The sequence below is a fragment of the Gigantopelta aegis genome, chromosome 2, assembly GCF_016097555.1.
Source record: "Gigantopelta aegis isolate Gae_Host chromosome 2, Gae_host_genome, whole genome shotgun sequence".
NCBI lineage: Eukaryota > Metazoa > Mollusca > Gastropoda > Neomphalida > Peltospiridae > Gigantopelta > Gigantopelta aegis.
Window position 1 is genome coordinate 7,306,044 of NC_054700.1, and position 6,000 is coordinate 7,312,043.

A 6,000-nucleotide genomic window follows, 5' to 3' on the forward strand; every position below is an offset into this window, starting at 1 on the left:
AAAGGCCATGGTATGTGCTGACCTGTCTAGGGAAAAGTGTATACAAAAGAGCCCTTGCTGCTAATAGAAAAAGGTAGTGGGTTTCCTCTAAAACCATGTCAAAAATGACCAAATGTTTGACATTCAGTAACCGGTGATAATTAATAAATCAATGTGCTCTAGTGGTGTCGTTAAATAAAACAAACTCTAACTTTCTTTAAAGTGTCTTTTTTATGTATGGTTGTCCTGTGCCTCAGTATTGAGTAGGAGGGAAACTGGCTGCATGTACAGACACTATATAACAACAGTTTTATGCATCAGTGAATGTTATAATAGCACAAATAAAAATATGTCAGGTATTCGGTGCAAATTTTATAGTGCATGAATATATCAATGATTTTTTTGTACAAAACATAGCACATTGATCAAAGGCTTTTATGTATACACATGGATTAAAGAGCAATGAGTTTAAAGATAAGGTTTTCAAAAGTGTTAAAAGTATAGTACATCATGTAATCATTATTCTTAGTGTGGACTTATTCAATACAAGCAGAATTGTTGCTTAAGAGGATTTTTTCCAATAAGACAGAACTTTTCTTCAATAATTAGGAATTCTATGCAGACAAAGCGAAGAGTGTGAAGAGTTTTCTGTCAATACAAGACATGCCAGCTTGGCAGAGAGTCCCCATGCAGTGCAGATATAATGTCATGGCGACAGCATGTGTAGGTTGGTAATTGGAGCAAATTGACAGGACAAAACTGATAAATTAATTTAAACATTTTTTTTTTTTTTAAGTTTTTAAAGCCAGTGTTGCACATCAGCTGACCTTCCACAGGAAGTTTAATGCCACATGTGTACAGTTTCTATGCAACTAATGCCTGTTATTAAGTAATTTTGCAAACATTTTAAACAGCTGGCATTATAGCTATGACTCTCCAGCCAGTGCACCATGAATGGTACATCAAAGGCCATGGTATGTGCTATCCTGTCTATGGGATGGTGCATATAAAAGATCCCTTGCTGCTAATCGAAAAAAGTAGCCCATGAAGTGGCGACAGCGGGTTTCCTCCCTCAATATCTGTGTGGTCCTTAACCATATGTCTGATACCATATAGCCATAAATAAAATGTGTTGAGTGCGTCGTTAAATAAAACATTTCCTTCCTACCTTCCTTATAGACCATGAATGAAATTTGTTTAACAGAGGTGAGGTTTTTTTTTTTTTTTTTTGGGGGGGGGGGTCATACCTCCTACTCTAGAAGAAGAAGTTTGTTTTGTTTAACAACACCACTAGAGCACATTGATTTATTAATCATCGACTATTGTATGTCAAACATTTGGTAATTTTGACATATAGTCTTAGAGAGGAAACCCACTACAGAGATCTTTTATATGCACCAAAACCCCCTGCTCAAGGCAAATTTTCTTGTTTTAAGAATATTTTCCAGGGGAACATGACCCAAAAACCCACCTACAAATTGTGATTACCAGTCTATAGCCCTCCCCCCCCCCCCCCCCCCACACACACACATAATTTCGTTGGATTTATGACTATACATTGTATATCCATAATTCTGTGTATATATCAATATCAAAATAATGATAACAGTTCAGCAGCTTACTATTTGACCATATTTTGTGTACTTTAGGTCTAATACAGGTTTTTACTGTTGGAAATTCAAGTGACATAAAGCAGAGACAGTAAAATGGATATTTGCAACAGTAAATAAGCATTATTATCCATATATGGCCATAACCAACCTAGTCATTTAATTGAATAAATGCTCTTTGTTTTCTCATTCTGTGTGTGTAGCCTAAATAAAAAGTGGTATAAATATATATGACAACTATGTGTTTGGTTGAATAAAGTACTTTTTTAAAGATAAATCAAAAGAACATATTTTCAAATGGAGTGTAACCGTGCTTTTAAAGTAACTAAACTGCATGACTGTTATTAATTGTACATTGATGATTAAAGTTTCTTTTGTTGAATGAAACTACTAGAGCACATAGATTAATAATCATAGACTATTGGAAATTGAGGAAATAGAGGAAATGTTTTATTTAACAACGCACTCAACACATTTTATTTATGGTTATATGGCGTCAGACATATGGTTAAGGACCACACAGATATTGAAGGGGGAAACCCACTGTCGCCACTTCATGGGCTACTTTTTTCGATTAGCAGCAAGGGATCTTTTATATGCACCATCCCACAGACAGGATAACACATACCACGGCCTTTGATATACCAGTCATGGTGCACTGGCTGGAGCCAGAAATAGCCGAATGGGCCCACCGACGGGGATCGTTCCTAGACCGACCGCGCATCAAGCAAATGCTTTACCACTGGGCTGCATCCCACCCCAGACTATTGGATGTCACACATTTGGAAATTGGGAAGAAACACACACTATGTTTTCCATTAGAATCATTTATATGCAGTTGTGGGATACTAGTTGGGATGGGGGCAATAAAACAATCGGAGAATGTGTTCGTTGACAGGATTCGATTCTTTGACCCGACACCTCAGATGAGCACTCTATACCGACCGAGATATATTTGGACCACGAACTGTGGTGGAATCCTTTCGATTCCATCCAGAACTTTTATTGCAATTTTTTTCGTGATAACTGAGTTTTATTCTAAATTTATATCTATCTGTGGTATTTGTACTTTTACACAGTCCTTTACACTGTGTTTTTATTTAACTGTTGAATTTTTATATTGATGTTGCTCATCACTTTAGTTTTCAATTTTCAGTTTTCAGTTTGACACCCAATAGCCGATGTATTTTTCGTGCTGCATGGGGTGCCATTAAACATTCATTCATTCATTCTATACCGACCGAGATATACATAAATCTATGTATATATTTTATAATTCTTGCATGACATTATTATTTTGATCCTCCAAAACAGGTGATTTTATGATCTGCTTTTTAAACAAGCACAGGTTTTAATTCTCAATAATGTCATATAATTGATCTTTGTTAGGTTCATAATGTTATATATGTCTAATTGATCTTTGTTAGGTTCATAATGTTATATATGTCATGTAATTGATCTTTGTTAGGTTCATAATGTTATATATGTCATGTAATTGATCTTTGTTAGGTTCATAATGTTATGTATCATATAATATCTTACATTTTCAGTGCAATCAAAGTATGTGATATTTTTCAGATCACATACTTTAAGAATTTGATAACTTTGCAAATTAGATGTAAATTAGTCGAGGTCTCGACACTAGGTTTATTGACATTTAAGCAAACATACTTTGGTGACACTCCATAATTGACGTATGCATTCATATTCCTTAAATAAAAACATTTCAATGGCAATTTGACACTGAAAGCTGTCCAGCATTCAGAAAACAAAAAACGTTAAGCCCTAATTTATTTTGATGTAAGGACATCCAAAATGACGTCATTCGAGTTTGACATCATTTCCATTCAAAAATACAACGCGCCACATATTCTTACGTCATTTGAATATCTAGTAATGGCTGACTGGAATTAAAGTTGCGTGTACAGTTTACAAAAACATGTTGTATGAAGCTTGAGATTATATGATAAAGAGATTATTACCCTCGTGTATTCCGGTATCGTCAATATCATATATTAGGAATAAAAATAATGTATTATGCTCACCAGAGGCTCGCATAATACAATTTTTATTCCTAATATATGATATTGACGATACCGAAAAACACTGGTAATAACCTCTATGTATGTCAAAGTTAGATCCACTTATAAAACCTCAATGCAGAAATCAATTTATTACCTATGAGAGTAAATATAAAGAGGGTTATAAATACTGTATGTATGACACAACAATGGAAAATGTTATCATACAACTTTTTGATACACTAGTATATAGTCTAGCATTATGGCTTATTTGAATGACAAGTTGAAACAAAGGGCTGAATATTTATGAAACTTGTTTTTCCTCATAATGCAGGCATTTAAGCATTGTAAATATATCTAGTTAAATGCATGTAAGTCAAAAACAGGCTTTGTAAATGTGGCCTAAAAGCTTTGGGGTTTTTTAATAAATAAAAATCTTTATTTTTATGACATTTTCATGCCAGTTTGTAATATTCCATCCATCATTGCTAGGCAAATACTGGAATTATAAGTACTCAATCATGTTCCAACTTCAGTTACATGTATATGATTAGAAAGAAAAAAAAAATCATAGTTTGATTATGAAATGGCATGAAATGCATATTACAGCACAGAATACAATTCAACAATCTCTCATTTTAAAAATTCATCATCTTTCTTTAAATAAGTGAAAAAAAAAAAAATCATGAATCTGATTTTATAAACATTCTAGTCAATTAATGTATTGCAAATAAGTTATGAATGAATGTTTAACGACACCCCAGCACAAAAATACACATGGGCTATTGGGTGTTAGAGATATACAAAGTAATATTAAATTTTGGTATACCTAATTTAAGTCACTTATCCATTATCCATTGATAGTCATTAAAATTTTATTATATAAAACGTATATGCATTATTAGTTTGTACACTAAATAAGTAATTTAGAAAGTAGAACTCAATATTGTGTAGCTTAAAAACAAAAAGAAAGTCCAGCAAAAACTTCCTACCTTTTTTTTTAAATCACAATAAATGGCTGACTCTGACTATAATGTAGCCATCAGTGCAAAATCAATTCATACATTCAGTAAGTAATTTGAAAAAAAACCCTTAACATCCAATAACAATAAAAATGTAGAAATACATTTTTTTTACAGATCATATTAAATGGATCAATGCATTACCACAGCATAGGCTTCAGTGCAATATCAATTCATATACTCCGTATGTAATTTGGAAAATAGAACTCAACATACAGTAACAACAACAAAAGTAGCAAATATATTTTTTTTTTAAATCACATTATTTGGTTTACTGCATGACCATAGTATATCATTTCCTATTTCCTCAGTAAGTAATTAAGAAAGTAGCTGACAGGCAACGTCTAGTAAGAACAAATGATTAAACTAATGAAATGAAAGTAGCACAAGACAGGGTTTTTGTGTGTTTTTAAAATCACATTAAGTAGTCCACTGACATAGCTACTTAACTCCAATATACTCATCTATTCAATAAGTAATTTAGAAAATTGCTACCTCACAATATCTGATAAGATAGCAAAATAATAAAAAGAAAGTATCGAAATACAGCGCTTTTTTTTTTAAATCACATTAAATGGTCCACTGACTATAGAAGTTAGGCCTAGCTCTGCACAATATCTATACATACTCGGAAAGATTCTCTTAACATCTATAGTTACAACAAAAAGCAAGTATCGAAATAAGAGTTTTAAAAACTGCATTAAATGCTCCACTAACTATAGAAGAAAGACCCTCGCTGTAAGATCAATACATATACTCAGTAAGTAATTATAAAGAATAACACTCTGTCCCACAAGCTATATATCAAAGTTAATCAATGACCACACTTAATTATCATTAAGCACCGTCAGTTGACAATATATATATATATATATATACATATAAATATATCTATCTACTCACCTTGATCAGTGTAGAGATTCCAACGAGAGACACACACACACACTCCAAGAAAAGACACATGGAGAAAAACTGGCTGGCGTACTTCACATGTTATCAAACATCTAACAGCCTACCTGTTCGGCAACGCTCTGTGTGACTGACTGACAGTCGGACCTCATCCAATCGGCGCTGATCATCGCTAAGCCGGCAATTTCTTGGCTTGGGCCATTCATTATTGCTCATTGAGCTTGTTGATCCAATACTGGTTACCGCAGTCGACCAGCTGTGCGGTTCCCTTGAATCTCCCATACTGCAGGGTAGGACGTATGCCTATAGTTGTAGCTGTTCGTTGGTCGTATATACAGTGTGGTGTACAGTGTGACCGAGCTGACACTGATAATGCTTTTCGGTGCAGCCACTTTGACATGCAGTGGTGTAACAGTTATTGCTACCTCTATTCAATAGCATATGACAGTTATTGTTGGC

At 33.7% G+C, this 6,000-nt stretch overlaps 1 protein-coding gene across 2 annotated transcripts in view; it reads right to left on the reverse strand.

The window, feature by feature from the left end:
* Positions 1-5,654, reverse strand: part of LOC121380668 (lachesin-like) — a 178,768-nt gene extending 173,114 nt beyond the window's left edge. For both annotated transcript variants that reach the window (XM_041509612.1, XM_041509603.1), the window contains exon 1: positions 5,536-5,654. The gene's annotated coding sequence lies outside the window, so the exon portion shown is untranslated. The remainder of the gene's footprint in view (positions 1-5,535) is intronic.
* Positions 5,655-6,000: the final 346 nt, after the last annotated feature.